A 17658-nucleotide genomic window follows, 5' to 3' on the forward strand; every position below is an offset into this window, starting at 1 on the left:
GTTGGAGCACGACATGTACAGTAAACCCTCATTAACACGAATATCAAGGGACCGAAAAATCAAGAGTTCCTGTTAAAAAAAAATTCATGCTAACCGGGGACTCAAATTTTATTGTTGCAATACAGCTCTTTCTACACATTAACCATTTACAATACGTATTATGTATAGAAAACACTACTACAGTACTTAACTTTAAAAAAAAGTGCTCGCAGATCATTTTCTGTGAAAAATTCCAGTATATTGCTCTGTTGCAGACGGGAACGCAAATGCCTGGTAACTTCACAGCAAACTGTACTCATAGCTTCAGTAAAACTAGCGGTCAATTCAGATGTTGCAGCAAAATGTTCTAAAGTGTCCAATAGAATAGAAAAACACATCTGAACACACAACTGAATTTGTTGGTTAAATATGTATAAGCTCATTGTTGACGCGATTGTCGAGCAATTGCACCTAAGTTTTAATCTTGATGTTACTCGTACTGGCTATGTTTTAAAGAATAGAAAACACATTTGAACACATTGTTGATCTGAATCTGTTGGTTACAATACTGTATAAGTTGATTGTTGACAAGATGAGCAGAGGAACGACAGAGGAACAACAGAAAAAAAATATGAAAAACTTTGAAAGTTCGTGTTAAATGAGATCTAATGATGCTATGGACTAAAAAACAGTTCGTAATTCGTGGCAACCGAAATTCGCGTTAACCGATAAAACTTTCTATAAGATATAATATAATCCCTACCGGGACCAACATTTCGTTCATGTTAACTAAGTGTTCGTCTTAAGCGAGTTTGTGTTAACGAGGGTTTACTGTATATGTAGGCACGAAAAAGTGGCTGTAATTCTGATGGATTCGCAGTGCAACTGTTTTAGGTACGTGTGGTAATCAGATTGTTGCATGCTCAGAATCCAGCATACAGCCACCAGCAATTGTATGCGATGTACAAGTCGGACATCGTGAGCGATAGTATGGTCAAACGATGGTGCAGACAATTCATGGAAGGCCAATTCAATGTACATGACCCCATACACCTGAGAACATGTCGGCTCTTTTGCATCACATCATGAGATATCTTGGCCCACAGTCCCGGCTTTGCATGTACCGAGTTTCATATTATTGTTCAGCTGAAGAGGTTTGGCAGGGTTTTGACAGTTACACTGTAGTACAAATAGTTCCTGTCTTTTCTGCGAGACACAGATGCCATGGCATACAAAATTTAATGCCATGCTACAACAACTGCCAGAACAACGATAGTGATTATGCCGAAAATTAGGTTAGTAGTCACTCCAACTAATGCAATAAATTAGTACTCATATTCTTCTTTATTTATGCCTAACTGGTAGGGACTTTGATTTTTCGTTATGTTTGGTGTTATTCTTTCATATTTTTTTTTTTTTTTACTATTCGATGTTATTTTCCCCAAAATTCATATTTTTGTGAAATCACAGACAAAAAAGGAATATCGAATGTGTGGGGAAAGTACGTTCAAGAGCTCTACCAGAAAGAGAATCGCCCAGACAGTCTGAATGTAGAAAATGAAGACGACGTGCCTGATGATGAGAAAGGATACTATATCCTGAATGAAGAATTTGAGCAAGCACTTAAAGAAATGAGGAATGGGAAAGCAACAGGCACTGATGAAATTTCTGTTGAAATTATCAAATTCCTGGGAGATGGAAAAAGAGAAATACTGCACTTATGCAATGAAATCTATGAGAAAGGGGATTGGCCACAAGATTTCACGGAGACTGTTTTGGTACCTCTGCAGAAGAAAAGCAATGACAGAAAATGTTCTGAGTACAGGACAATCAGCTTATCTCACTCGGCAACAATTCTTCTAAGAATTCTGAACAGACGCCTATACTCGAAGGTCAGTGGCGAGTTAGAGGAAGAACAGTTTGGTTTCAGGAAACGAAGAGGTACAAGGGATGCAATTGGTTTACCGAGGACCATTGGGGAAAGATATTTAGAGAAAGGAAAGGAGGTGTTTGTAGTATTTGTAGACCTGGAGAAACTTTTGATAGAGTGAATTGGGTTAAACTTTCAGAAATTCTGAAGAAAATTGGTGTAGATTGGAAAGAGAGAAGACTTCTAAGCAACTTATACATGAATCAACGAGTTAAAGGGAGAACAGGAGACGAAATGACAGAAGGCTGTGAAACTGGAAGAGGAGTACGATAGGCATCAACCCTACTATATACAATATTACATCCATTATCATTATTAATAAAGACAGCTAGGTAGAGGGGTACAGGCATTAAAACACACACAATTTTTCATTCATATATTATTATGTGCTAAAATAAAATATGCAGTACCACTCAATATAATTCCTCATTTAAACACAATAAGCGAGTTGCTTATCTGTTTTCACACTTCATTCACAAAATCTTTATGCTTTGCTTCTTTCTTCTTACATTCATTTTTATGCAGCTTTCAATTGTATTTGCTACTTTTAAAGCAGTCGTCTCCTCCCCACTAACCTACAAAAAAAACACAGGCTTCAACAATCTATTTATAAAATGCCAACATTTTCACACAAATATATAAAGACTAGGGCTAAGAAGTTGATAGCCTAAAAATGAATTATTTTTAAACTATTCAACAAAAAAGCTATTTTAATAGTTTTACTTCAAACTACTCCACAACTGTTTTCTACAGGAGTCATTCACTCTTCTTTCTTACATTAAGACTACCCAACATACAAAGTTATATAACAATATTTTCTGGTTCTATCAATCAGGTTTGTCATCAACTTCCTAGACCTAGTAACAACAACAAAACCAGCTTTAGCTCTAATTTTCATGGTATTACACAATTGAACATGTTGAAACTCCCAACATTCAGAAAATTAACCTCAAGTAATAAAAAAGTAAATGTCAAAATCACCCAGGTAATGTTTTGACTGCTACACAAGACAACACTTCCTGCTTGAAAAATTTTACAATTGCTTCCCTCAAGGATTTTTTATTCCCCTTAAAAACTCTCTCTACATTTAAGAGTTAATGAAGACAGATAGGCCAAATCTTCCAGATAATAGCCTAAATAAAACCTTTACAGCTTTCAAGATCACATTTTGATATATGATGTTCCAGCAAATATTTCCATTACCATTGGTAATTCTGCCTAAAACTTTGTCTGTCAGCTTTGGGAAGGACATAGACAGGAGACGCATTCCAGGAAATTAACAATATTAACTTTGTCACTCAACCTCTTAATGACAGAACTTTTACCACAGGCAACAAAAAACGAGGAACTTCATAAATATTTTTTTAAAAAAATAGCATGTAGAGTGATGCCTTCCAACAACTATGCAAAGTTTCATTGAGATCAAACTTGTACTTATAACATTATATAAAGCTGAAGTGTTGCCAGCCAGCTTTGGGACAAACTCCTAACCTAAAGAGAATCATGGTAAAATTCCACTTTATGAGAATATGTGATGCAACTTTCTCTTTATTTTTCAAAAGAAATTTCAAACTTTGGGCCTTTTTACTCATTCTCAAATTTATCCCATAGTAACAAAAATGAAACAAAAGGCTTTTTTTCAAACAGTGCTTGGTTTGATAGTTGCTGCTGTATGCAAACACACGGACAGGGCAAATTTTAACAATCGTGCCTTTGCCCCTTTCATTGTCGGACATTGCTTGTGGGATTTAAATTTATTTTTAAAAATGCAGTAGTTTAGATGTTATAGCCTCTTTTACAAATCTATCTCGCAATAATAATGCAGAAACAAATGACTTTTTCAAATTTCACTTGTTAATAATAGTAACAATGGATATATTGTTTTCTAATTTGACTATATCATGCCTTCATATTTACACTAAAGATTAAAAAAGACAGAAATATCATGTTTAGTTTTCAAGAAATCGCAAGTTAATTGCTGACACACATGGCTGGTCAAAATATCAACCATCCATCCTCAAGGGGTATAAATGTGGCAGTTGAAATTTCAATAAATTGTACACTAAAGGTAAATTATGTGGACACCAAACTGAAGATATTTGTCACGAACTGCAGACATTGTGCACTAATGACTAGGGGCACATATTTTTGGTAAATAAAAAAGCAAAATTTCGGTACAAAAACGGAGTCAATTTCGGGTTCAAAAGCGGTAAATAAAATAAAATATCGGTGTTATAGCGGTGAAAAAATGGATGAAAAGTGGTATATAAAAAGACATATTGGTTTTAAAATTGTGAATATAATCCTAAATTTGATTTGAAAACTACACTTATTCCACAGAAGTAACATTTCACTTCTAATAGCACATTTATGTAGTTATCAGAGTGTTAAGTTTATTTCTGTGTAAAGGAGCCCATTTTTGCTTCTCCAATATTAACAGCAGAATTAATCAATTTTCCGGGAATTGCATAACTCTCAGGATAATTCAGACCTCCAAAGGTGTCGCGTCGGTGAATAAACCCTGAATTTCGTATTTAAGAGTTAATTTCGCTTTTTGCAGTTCATTTCGCATTATTTCGTGACAAAATATGATCACAAAATGCATCTCACACCTTTCAAAAACATGAAAACTTAACACTACAATGTGTTTTTTCAAATTTCGTTTTTTCGTTAAAAACGAAATATGCATGCCCCTACTAATGACTTTACAATATGAAAAATACCTTGTTTGCTAACATCTCGACTTTCACAAAGATGCCTTTGTGAAAGGTCAAGGAACTACATCAGTCATTTTTATTGTTGCATTTCACATAGAAAGCACAGCAAAATACAACTCAGACTTGTTGGGAAAAGTGAAAACTGTACCGTAGGCAGCATCTACATTCAGCCAATGTGGTCGAAGTGAAGAATTTTTGATTTGCACCTCATTACATGTATTTCAAATGTCTTGGTGAAGTAACTCACAATAAATGGGCAACACATGGAAGAATTTATTGTAGGTCTCAATATAACTGCTGAAAACAGGGAAGAGGCAGCAACATTCACAAATCCAATTCCATCACCTGACCACAACATACCGCATTTACATTTACACGTGCATAATGAACACCCTGGTTTTAGATGAGGAAAAACAACAAGCAATTATATCTCATATAAAATGAGCAATGCAATTCACGTTCAAGAAATGGCTTTCTTAGTTGCAAGCTGTAAAGCTGTTGCTGTGCTGATCAAGAGCGAATAGCATCATACCTATGTGGACTAAGAGGAGAATATTGTCTTGTGTATACGATGAATCACCAAAACACCTCCACTTTCACTTCTGTAACCAACTTATTTATTTGGTAGTAGAAGAAAGCATTACGGATTTGCAGCAGCCAAGAAGTTATTTTCTACTATTTCTCACCCAAGAAATTCCATTGATACACACATCTTGTGTGACGATAGGTGTATGCTCAAATTTCGACAAAACGGCACAGTTTCTCTTGGTGTTGCAAAACATTCCGATACAAAGTAAAAAAATATTAGAAATCACCCTTAAAACTTATGTTTTTTTTTAAAATTATAATTATTTAAATGCTCACGAAACCCAACCTGATAATTTGTATTTGCACATGCTGATATATACATGTTTCGTGCAGTGACATGGTGAAAATATGTGTGGTTTCATGTGGTCTGTCCAAATTATTCCATGCATAATAAGCACCACAGTTTTTCGAGGCAAAAATTTTGGAAAAAAAGTACACATTAGACATGAGAAAATATGGTAATAATGTTTAATCTGGCAAAAGGAACTTAACTTGACTAAGACAAATTAATTAAAAAAATACACAGCTGAAGATCTGCACATGTTAGCAACCAAACTAACTTTTACAATGCAGACTCCCATAAAGGGATCTTTCTAATGAGATCAAAACACAACTTCCACATGCACCAGGAAAATATATGACAAAAAAAAATTGAATACAAATCAGACACTATGGTAAAACACAAATGGGAAATGCTCTACAAAATTGTAACTGATAAGATAAAAAGAAACAGTGATTAACAACATTACAAAAGGACTGGATGAAGACCAGGAGGCACATAAATGAATTATATAAGCCTTGCATTAAAAAAGAATACCTATCCTCCCCTTCACGATATATGAAATCCAACTGGATCAGTATAACTTCAGTCCCGAGGCGGAACTTTCTTCACAAGGATATTACACCTGCCGCAAAATGACTTCAGACCCATGTGAAATCTCTATCACTTTGTAGCCTTGCATCTAGTGTTGTTTTGTTTGGAACACGGAACTGTTACTGCATGAACGTATCTGGCAACAGTGTATTACTGCTGATAAGCGAGTTAATTTCATTTCGACACAGGAAGGGTGACTTTCTGTTGTAGTGTGTGCGATAAATTGCTGTGTTTTCGTGTGGTGCACTTTGTGTTGGATATTTTCCTATTGTATTTGTGCTGGATATCTGACTACTGAACAGGTGTATTTGTGATAAGCTGGGAAAGTACTGTAGTAGTGTGGAACAAGCCAGCGAAGTGAAAACGTCCAGATATAGACGATATGTAAATCAACCTGCCTCCGACTGTCATTCCAAAGCACAAATTCTTTGGTGGGAGGCAAAGAAAAACAACCAAATCTACAGACGCTCTCCTAATGAGAGAAATAAAGGAAAACCCTCGACTGACAGCGTCAGAACTTAAAGTAATGCACCCGAGTCTGCTGGAAAAAGTTAGTGTTCACAAGATCCAGCACTGTTTACAGAAAGACTTGGATTTGTCGTGTCGTATCGCTGCTGAGAAGCCACTACTCACCGCCCGCATGAAGAAAGACCATCTTGCTTTTGCAAATAAATATGCACACTGGAGGAAAGTCATGTTTTCCGATGAAAGCTCAGTCCAACTGTTCCGAATAGAAGCTGCTAAGGTTCGACGTCCGTCATCTACAGGTCGATACGACCCAAATTATATGGTTCCGACCGTTAGGCACTCCCAGTTTGTAATGGTGTGGGGGTGTTTTTCAGGTGAAAAGGGTAGGGCAGGTTTATATTTCTTACCGCAAAATGTGACGATGAACGCAGACCGATATATCAACATTCTTAAGGACCATTTAGTGGATATGCTTCAGATCAACGAGTGTGATCTTTCCATGCATGATAACGCTCGTCATACGGCTAAGAAGGTAAGGAAATGACTTGAGGAACAACAGTTAAAGATGTTAGAGTGGACTGGGAATAGCCCCAGTCTCAACCCAATTGAAAATTGTTGGCATCCTATGAAGCAATTCCTGGGAAAGAACGGAACCTACAGACCCTCCAAACAGAACTGAAGAAAATGTGGTGCATTGAGATGGACTTAAATTACTTCCGAAGTCTTAGTGATTCCATGCCCAAGCGCATCCAAATGGTTCTCAAAAGTAAAGGCAACATGACTCCGTACTAATGTATGCATTTTTTGCTACATCTAATAGCTTAATAATAGCTTTCCACATGAATTTTCTGTATTTTTTGTGCTTTTGTTATAAGGTCCGAAGTCATTTTGCGGCGGGCGTAAATTGAGAGTATTTGAAAATAAGATCCTTAGGAAAATATTTGGCAACTACCACGTAAATTCACTATACTGTGAAAAATAGCAAAAAAGTCTTGACCATAAGCATAATTTCTTGACTGGTAAACATCCTGTTATAGGTAAATTTGACCATGTCAACATACCTATCTTCTGTGTATCCTGTGGTATCAAGGCTTCATGTGCTGCTGTCACTCCGCCTGCATTCTTGTGGTATTAGAATTGCATAGTCCAACTGGAAATAAAATACAATATGTAAGAAACACACATCATAAGTACAATTGATCTATGTTTTCCAGGAGTTGTTCACCTCAGGAGCACGAATTTGAGTTTGCCATGCAGAATGCACTACGGAGGTTTGGTTTCGATCATCAGTAACAGTACATAAGCATAAAATATTCCAATATTAAATAAATAGTCATGGAGCACTGATTGTCTCATTATTTCAAACATATTTCAGAAGCTTTTTTTTCTTGACATGGCCCAGTGAAAACCCATTATAAGAAATTGTGATATTCGTTTTTATCAAATATCGGGGTGTTTACCAAAATAACAAATCCAAATTCATGACTTTCTCATTACTTTTTTTTTTTAGATATTTTTTAGATTTTCTTATCCTTTATTTATATGACTCCTGCTCAAAGTTGGAAATTAGGAATTGAGAAAATAAAATATTTATTTAGCGTAAAACCCCTACCGATAGGTCAGTTAAGATAAAAACTGAAGCTGTACTGAACAAGAGAATTATACTTACTTTATCTATTACTGCATTTGGCAGATTAGTGAGGTACTGGCATCTGGACTCACAGCCAGTAAAATCATATATGGGGCTCCCTTCATCCATTTTATTTTACCACCATTCATCCTCATCTTTGCTATTAGCCAGCTAGATTGCTAACTATTCTAGCTAGATTGTCTCAGTATTGACTTCCTGTTGTATTTTAGTGAAGCTTCAAAATTTTGAAAATGAGTTACAGATTTCGATTTCTGAACTTCCATTAAGGCTTGACTGGATGCTTGGCAGCTGTAAGGGTGCGATATTCAAAAATATGAAAAATTATATCCACTTAGAATTCCTTCTAGAGCATTGACGTGAATTTTTGTGTAGTTTGTTTAAGCTGCTATCTAGATATTCTCAAAAGTTTCACGATTACGTAAGTCTATTAAATTATTGATAATATCTAGAATTCTAAGAGTATGAAATTTTTCATATTTTGGAATATCAAAGAGGTTTTTTGAATGGAAAGGAAAATTTTTAAACATTCACCCTTATGGCTGCCTAAGGTCCAGTCGAGCATTAAGGCTCAGGTGGACCTTTGGCATGCAAATGGGTGAATTTTTACAAATTTACCTCTCCATTCGAAAAACTTCTTGGATATTTCAAAATATGAAACATTACATCAGCTTAGAATTCCTTCTAGAGCATTGGCGTGAATTTTCATGTAGTTTTCTTTCATTGTTGTCTAGATATTATCAATAGTTTAATAGACTTATGTAATCACAAAACTACTGATAATATCTAGATAACAGTGAAAGAAAAGTACACAAAATTTCACATCAATACTCTAGAAGGAATTCTAAGTTGATGTAATGTTTCATATTTTGAAATATCCAAGAAGTCTTTCGAATGGAGAGGAAAATTTGAAAAAATTCACCCTTTTGCATGCCAAGGGTCCAGCTGAGCCTTAATGCAAGAAGTTTCGGGGGAAGGGTTGAAACCTAAAAAATATCCCTCTAAATATGGCCATGGTTGCAACAATCATGAGAAGAACGCTTGGGACCCTTCTGTTGAAATGCAATAACATTATTGATAGTAATGGATACCAGTAAGTTTGAGTTAACATTCTTGTAGTAAAAAAAAGACCAGCAGTACCTGTATCACACAATGTCTTGGGATCCTCAAGTCAGTGACATTGGTTGAAGTAATGGGATCCTCAAGTCAGTGACATTGGTTGAAGTAATGGGATCCTCAAGTCAGTGACATTGGTCGAAGTAACAGGATCCTCAAGTCAGTGACATTGGTTGAAGTAATGGGATCCTCAAGTCAGTGACATTGGTTGAAGTAAAGGGATCCTCAAGTCAGTGACATTGGTCGAAGTAACAGGATCCTCAAGTCAGTGACATTGGTCGAAGTAACAGGATCCTCAAGTCAGTGACATTGGTCGAAGTAACAGGATCCTCAAGTCAGTGACATTGGTCGAAGTAACGTGATCCTCAAGTCAGTGACATTGGTCGAAGTAACAGGATCCTCAAGTCAGTGACATTGGTTGAAGTAATGGGATCCTCAAGTCAGTGACATTGGTCGAAGTAACGTGATCCTCAAGTCAGTGACATTGGTCGAAGTAACGTGATCCTCAAGTCAGTGACATTGGTCGAAGTAACAGGATCCTCAAGTCAGTGACATTGGTCGAAGTAACAGGATCCTCAAGTCAGTGACATTGGTCGAAGTAACAGGATCCTCAAGTCAGTGACATTGGTCGAAGTAACGTGATCCTCAAGTCAGTGACATTGGTCGAAGTAACAGGATCCTCAAGTCAGTGACATTGGTCGAAGTAACAGGATCCTCAAGTCAGTGACATTGGTCGAAGTAACAGGATCCTCAAGTCAGTGACATTGGTCGAAGTAACAGGATCCTCAAGTAAGTGACATTGGTCGAAGTAACGTGATCCTCAAGTCAGTGACATTGGTCGAAGTAACAGGATCCTCAAGTCAGTGACATTGGTCGAAGTAACAGGATCCTCAAGTCAGTGACATTGGTCCAAGTAACAGGATCCTCAAGTCAGTGACATTGGTCCAAGTAACAGGATCCTCAAGTCAGTGACATTGGTCCAAGTAACAGGATCCTCAAGTCAGTGACATTGGTCGAAGTAACAGGATCCTCAAGTCAGTGACATTGGTCGAAGTAACGTGATCCTCAAGTCAGTGACATTGGTCGAAGTAACAGGATCCTCAAGTCAGTGACATTGGTCGAAGTAACGTGATCCTCAAGTCAGTGACATTGGTCGAAGTAACTTGATCCTCAAGTCAGTGACATTGGTCAAAGTAACAGGATCATCAAGTCAGTGACATTGGTCGAAGTAACAGGATCCTCAAGTCAGTGACATTGGTCGAAGTAACGTGATCCTCAAGTCAGTGACATTGGTCGAAGTAACGTGATCCTCAAGTCAGTGACATTGGTCGAAGTAACAGGATCCTCAAGTCAGTGACATTGGTCGAAGTAACGTGATCCTCAAGTCAGTGACATTGGTCGAAGTAACATGGTTGCTTCTACTTCCACCAAAGACTTTCACTGACAGAAGAACCTCACATGAAGAGGACACCACTTCCTTCTACTATGAACCAGCTTCATTCACAAGGTAGTTAGGTTTACTTTAGGCAACTGTTCCGAATGTTGAATGATTTTTTGCAAGTTTTACGAGAGCATTAATTAGGAAGTGCTTAAGATTATTGGGAACGACTGTGGAAGTAAGTTAGAAGCTTGGAGAAACAAATTAGCAGACTTAAAAACTTCACTAAGTATTAGTTAACGGAAAAATTATGATTTGAAATTTAGATTGTGCCTTCGGCATTCTTAGTTTCTGTTTGACTTGGACACAAGTTTTTGCAGATTTTCATGCAAGCCTCAAAGGAGATTTCATTCTTGACACCAGATCTTACATGAGCAGGTGCTTAAAAGTATTTAGGGACATTATTTTAATGTAAGAGCCCGACACCTGACCATGCACATGAAGTAGATGGCAACAGCAGTCCATATCCAAGATGACAGTGAACAAATGGCTGCTAACAAATAAAAAATCATACAAATGGAAACGGAAGAAAAAAAAATTGTTTCTCCAGAAAACGTGCGATAAGTAATCACTAAGATGCTGCAGTATTTGTTAACAGACAGAAATAGAAATTGAACCATACAAAAAGTGCCTATGGACCATGATTCGCAATTAAAACAAATCAGAACTAGCTGTACTTACCTATGGAATGTTATTCCTTATGCTTCGTGTCATTTATGTTAGTACAGATGCTTGCTGAACAAGACCCTGTTGCTGCGTAAATATTATTCAAAGTACACAAAATTACATGCTTCCTTATGGTGCTTCGGAATGTTGTGGGTTAAGCTTGCAGATGCAGTCACATGACCTCGCCTTCAGAAACCTCATACAGGACTTCTTCCACTCTCTTCTTTACTCCATGTGGTAGTACAATTACATTACCTAGAAATTCGGAGCAGGAAAATTAGGTGTCAGGAATGAAAAAACCTGAATCATGGAATTTTTAAACAAAAATATACAGATTTTTTTAAATGAAAACTTAACATAACTAAAAAATCTAGCCTAAAGCAAAAAATACTAAGGATGGGACCGGTTAATCGGTACTCTATCGGTATTGGCTGATACAAGCATATTGGTGTATCGGGAAAATTACCGATTATTTTACTGATCCGATATATCGATAAATATCTGATAATTTAGTGCAAAATTCTGCCATTTTGTTGTAATTTTTATGGATAATCTCCAACCCTACTTTCAAAAAAAGTAAATGTGTAAATATGCAATTTCTTTAGCACTGGAGCCACCTTGAAACACACATTTATTAAGGTCAATGAACCTTTCAGGTTCTTCAAGGACCATTTCTAATTTTATATCAGATCTGTAGAATATCGGCCCATCCCTATAAAACACAGTGTCAAATAAATAGAGGATAACTTATGGCACATACCAACATTTTCACTTCAGTAATATTCACTTTTGGCACATCTAGCTTTCACATCAAGTGCAAGTTTCAAAACACTGAAAACTACTGAACATGTTGAAAGGCAGAAGTTTAAACTGGGTAAAGTTTGGCAAGATGAAACCACAAAGCTTGCCCTATCTAGATGTTCACTCTCCTCCATGTCTGTTGAAACTTGTTCATTGTTACATGTGCCAAAAGTGTATAGTACTTAAATAATGTTAAACCAATTAGGTTTCGTAATCTTGCTGTTTAGCAATCTACATTAGCTTATGCTACTAAGGTCTCATCCTTCCCGAACACGTGAATTTTTTTTTAAAGACACCTGCAGCTGCCAAATATAGACACCATCATAACTATATATATATATGTACGCACGTGCACAGGAGTGCCTTTACCTATTTCTTCTATGGAACTAAATGTCTTCACAATTTGTAGTTTTGTGTATTTAGCACTGGAATTTGCTTCTCAGTTGCATCATTCTCTGGTCTAATTGCATGAATGCACTGTCTCTCTCTCCTTCCTTACAATGTGAAATGCCATTCAACAAGAGAAAAGAGAGAGAGAGAGAGAGAGAGAGAGAGAGTAAAAGAGAAAGGAAGAGAAGGGAGAGGGAGAGAGAGTGAGAGAGAGAGGGAGAAGAAAGGGAATGAAAGAGAAGAATGAAGACGAGAGGGAGAGGGAAAGAGAGAGAAGAAAGGGAAAGAACAACCTTCCTTTCTTTCTTTTTCTCCCACCTCTTTTTCATCTCTCTCTCGGTGGAGGGGTGGTTATTTTCCTCTTTCTCTTCCTTCTCTCTCTCTTCTTTCGGGAGAGAGAGAGAGAGAGAGGGGGGGAAGGAGAAAGAGGGAGATAGAGGGAGGGAAAAAGATAAAGAGAGAGGGAAGGAGAAAGAGGGAGATAGGGGGAGGGAAAAAGAGAAAGAGAGAGAAAAGCAAAGGAAAAGAAAGCAAAGAAGAAGGAAGGAAAGAATAAGAGAGTGAGAGTGTGTTCCTCTATATTTTCTTTCTCTCTCTCTCTTCTCCCTCTCTTCCGGGACAGGAAAGAGAGAAAGTTATTTCTCTTTCTCCTCTCTCCCTTCCCAGAGAGAGGAAGAGAGATGAGAGAGAGAGAGAGAGAGAGAGAGAGAGAAAAGAGAAGGAAAGAAGAAAACGGTGTGAAAAGGAAGGAAAAGAAAGAGAGAGAAAGAAAGAGAGAGAGAGGAGAAAAAGGAAAGAGGAAGGGAGGGAGTATAAGATATAGTCACCCCTAACCAAATTCAACGAAATTCAGGCTAACTTGACCAAAACGTATTCTGACCTAACCAGCATGTACAGTCAGTCACAAAAAATAGCACCACAGCATTTGTGCTCTGCTATGAATTGATATTCTGGCAACTGGACGATATGGAAAACAATTTATTTTGCTCTGAGCCTGTGAACCGGACCAGAGCAAGGGTGGAACCATGGTCGCATACAGTGTGGATAAAAATTATGATTATTAAATAGTCCTCCTCCGTCGCCATGCAGTATAAGGCGCTGTGATTTGGACTCCGACTGCGGGATGGCATGGGTTAAGTCTCTCGGTTTTCATCCTGTGTAGAGAACCACTGGCAAACCATCGTGAGGAAATTGAGTAACTACGAGAGAGTAGCGTAACCTGGTCTCGGATATATCCTATAACGGCTGAGGTTTCGATGTGCTGACCACACGGCACCCCATTATCGGTTGAAGATCTCCACACCCCTAAGAAGGATTGTGGGAGGGAGACTGGCAGTCGGGAGATTGGCCAAAATCCTTCGAGGGCTGTCGAGCAAGGAATATTGCTATTATTGAATCACGCTAAACATGCAATTTTTTAAGAGTGCTATTTTCTTGTGACGAACTGTATATATGCAGGTAACAGCAAAACGTAAAGAATTAAAAGGTTGTTTCAATAAAATGACAACATTGTTAAATACGTTAACCAACAGCATTGCAGTCGTGTAGATATTGCATCGACAGAAGCACAGACGGAGGCAGGTTCCGCTACCCTGAAAAGGTAACAAGGGGAGAGGGCACCAATGCAAGGAAGACTTTGGGGCAAAGTGTGCTACGGTGTTATTCATATGCCTGTTACGGGGCCCAGTTACCGGTCAGGCCTGCTGGAACAGGCCAGTGTTGTCACATTGGATTGCCAGAAAAGATCTAAATCCCATCTAAACTGGGGATACGATTTCTGTGAAGCAACTGGATGTAGATTGCAAAGCCAAGGCTAGATTTAACTACAACTGAGACCAGTTAGGTAATAGATGAAAAGATAGTTCCTCGGTGCGATTCGTGATTTGGACAAACCTTGCTCCAAAATATTAAGTTGGCAACAGTAGTACGTACAGCTGGGCAGGGCTTCCCTTCCCTTCCACATTGACTGTTGCTGGAGGGGTGGAGTTCTGTCATCTGCTCACCACACAAACGTCAAACTGACCCAAAAAAAGTGTGGTTCTTCTCCCCCTTTGCACTTGCAAAGGAAAACAGAGACAGATGAAGAATTGACAAGGGTCGACCACTGTTCATTGGATGTGGCCACGGTGGCTCAGTCGGTAACGCATCTGACTACCATGCTAAAGGTCCCGGGTTCGATCCCCGGCCGGTTCAAATCCGGGAACTTTTCTAACGATGGAAGCGGCCCTGGCACCCAACCAGCGTCGAATAACATGGGTACCTGGGGGAAACCCTGGGGGGTAAAGGCGGTCAGGGGCGTGATGCTGATCACATCACCCCCACTCATGACCGGATCAAGAAAGTGTGGGGCGTTACCCCCACACCCCCTATACGCCTTCATGGCGTGGTGCTATGCACAGGGGAGCACTTTACCTTTTTACTGTTCATTGGATTTTCACGGAAACTGTATAATGAGTGGTAGTTCTTTCTAAGAGTGTTTGTGGCTAAATCACCGAGCAGATTGGAAAAAAGAACGAAAATCCAGATCGAAGAGGTTTTTTTTTTTCGGGGGGGGGGATGATGATGTCTAGCAGACATAATTGTCATATTGATGGTCCGTACCACTTTTGAAAAGTTACGCCACGCCACTGGACCTACCAAACTGAACTAGCATTCACTATTACTTGCACTACATACGAAGAGGATCACTACCAGTATACAATCAATCAACTTCCAAAACCATGCAATCATATTATTGCATAAGAAATGCTTTTCATATTCAAGAATTACAAATTCTTAAAAAAATAAGACTATTTCAAACTATGGTAATATTAAAATTAACTATTTCCTTATTGCAACTATTCTAATTACATGCTGTAATTCAATCTCTCTCTCCTGTCCTGTGGTGTATATGATGCCATATAGACCTGTATGTGCAAATTGTCCATCAGCAGAGCTTCGTCAGGACAACCACATTGACCGATACCTGACCATGTGCTGCTTCGCCGCCGTGAATCAAACATCTAATTTAAAACTAAATTCTATTTTAGTGTGCAGCATCATACCTACGCCATAATACACAGTTAGATCATTTTCTTATTTTTGTTGTTATCTTTCATATCTGTATGGTAATGTGGTAATGGCGTTGTCACTGCCATTGGGATCGTGGAGGTGGGCACTTACAGCATGTTAGGTGTTCATAAACTAACAACAATAGTGTTAGTGTGATAGAGATATTTGATTTGCATTATCTTACTTCATTTTTTATGCCGCTTTTGGATAATTTGCGAAGATGGGGATGAGTGATGATATGATGAATGGACACTCACATTTCACAAACATCCATGCCCAGGCCAGGATTCAAACCTGGGAACCTTGGCATTGTAGCACGATGTGCTAACTAATACGCCACGGGGGGCAGTAATAAAGAGAAGAAAATCTATCATAAAACAACACATTTCAAGTTACATGGAGCTGAGCAATAGAGAATTGTCTACTCCACTAAAATAATAGATACTTTTATTAGAATACTGAAAATGAAATATTTAATTTTTCAGTCATTGTAAATGTTTGTTGTGGCAACTGAATAAATATTGATTCACTCTTGACGTTCCAGAGTCCGTAACACTTTGTTGCAGCATGCTATAACTGCGGAATGTATCTTTTGCTTTTTGCCATTTTAATTCCTTTGCAGTATTAAATTCGTTTCATATTGTTTTGAGTCTAATACCGCATTTTAGGGTGCCTATTTTTTAATATTTTTATTTTCACTCACTTACTCGTTGTGCTCTGAACCCCTCACATGTAATAAATGAAAAGAAATAGAAAACAATCAACACACTGGAAATGTTTAAATTTTCGTTCTAACCTGGGACCCATCGAGTCATAGTGTGATGTGCTAACCACTCCACCACGGAGGCCGGCATGGTCATATGCAATGAACAGATTACCTAACAAGTGGCAAATTGATAAACTCACTGACTGACTATGATAAATCTCTTTGCCATATTCACAAAAGATCTTTGAAGGGTGATGGTGGAGTTAGCTACTTGATCTTTTCACTCAATCTTTGTTCTAATTTACTAATAGGTATTTGGTCACAAAGTGCAGTTCCCTCCTGAGATTGACATCTTTCTCCTCTCAGGGTGGCCACTCTAGGATCATTATAAAATTCAAGTATAATTCCCGGTTTTCTAGGCAAAGTATCCAAAAAATCAAGGGTACAAGCAGATGTTTCTATTTCAAACTTATGTATTACCGCCTTTCACCACCCACACACAAATACATTAATACTATAAAGGGTGTGTGCGATTCCAAGGTAGCAAAAAATTCAAATTCAATTCAATTGAAAGTAATTCGTAAAGCTTTCCTGGCGGTGAATGATGAAATTTTCTCGGGATTAATTTATTTTATATATTTCATTTAAGGTGTGGCGTTTACATGTCATATCACATACTTGTACATTTACAAACACAAGTCACAAATTTAAGAGGTTTTCTCGGGCAATCAGCCAGGTGATTTCCGGAAAGGCTTCTGAGCTTTCGAGAGCTAACGTCACTCTCATCTTCAGGGAATGAAGTGCAGAGATAAGTCAGAGTGACGTTATATGTATTTGGTGTGGGAGGGGTCTGGTGTAGGTGGCGTTTCTCCAATATCTGCACTCCCAGTCGACTTTGCTAACCAGGCTGGGTCCAGTTTGAATCCCGTGTCTCTGTTGAGGTTGTCCTTTTCCCTGTGTATGGCTATTGCTTCTTTGATGAGACGGTCCCAGTAATTTGATGATTTTGGTGGTTGTGAAGTTCTATGGCCCTCCTGGATTGAATGTTCTGCTAACCCTGATTTTTCAGGATGAAAATTCTTGATGTAACTGGTATGTTCTTTGCAGTGCTGTACGATTGTCCTCCCAGTTTGTCCAATGTAGGCTTTACCGCAGGCACAGGCAATACTGTAAACCCCGGGTGTCTTCTATCCTAGGTCGTCTTTGGGGTTTTGAAGTCGGCTTCTGACTTTCGATGGCGGTTTGTGGATCGTCTTGATGTTGTGTTTTGAAAGAATGTGGCTGAT

General features: G+C 38.2%; 1 long non-coding RNA gene across 1 annotated transcript; it reads right to left on the reverse strand.

Moving 5' to 3' along the window:
• Nucleotides 1–2379: 2379 nt before the first annotated feature.
• On the reverse strand, nucleotides 2380–11633 carry LOC145981857 (uncharacterized). The gene is made up of 3 exons (XR_014440993.1): nucleotides 11440–11633; nucleotides 7618–7706; nucleotides 2380–2484 (listed from the first exon to the last, which is right to left on the reverse strand). It is a non-coding gene; the product is annotated as an uncharacterized LOC145981857 (long non-coding RNA).
• Nucleotides 11634–17658: the final 6025 nt, after the last annotated feature.

The sequence above is a fragment of the Lepisma saccharinum genome, chromosome 30 (assembly GCF_977018435.1).
Source record: "Lepisma saccharinum chromosome 30, izLepSacc3.1, whole genome shotgun sequence".
In the NCBI taxonomy this organism is placed as follows: domain Eukaryota; kingdom Metazoa; phylum Arthropoda; class Insecta; order Zygentoma; family Lepismatidae; genus Lepisma; species Lepisma saccharinum.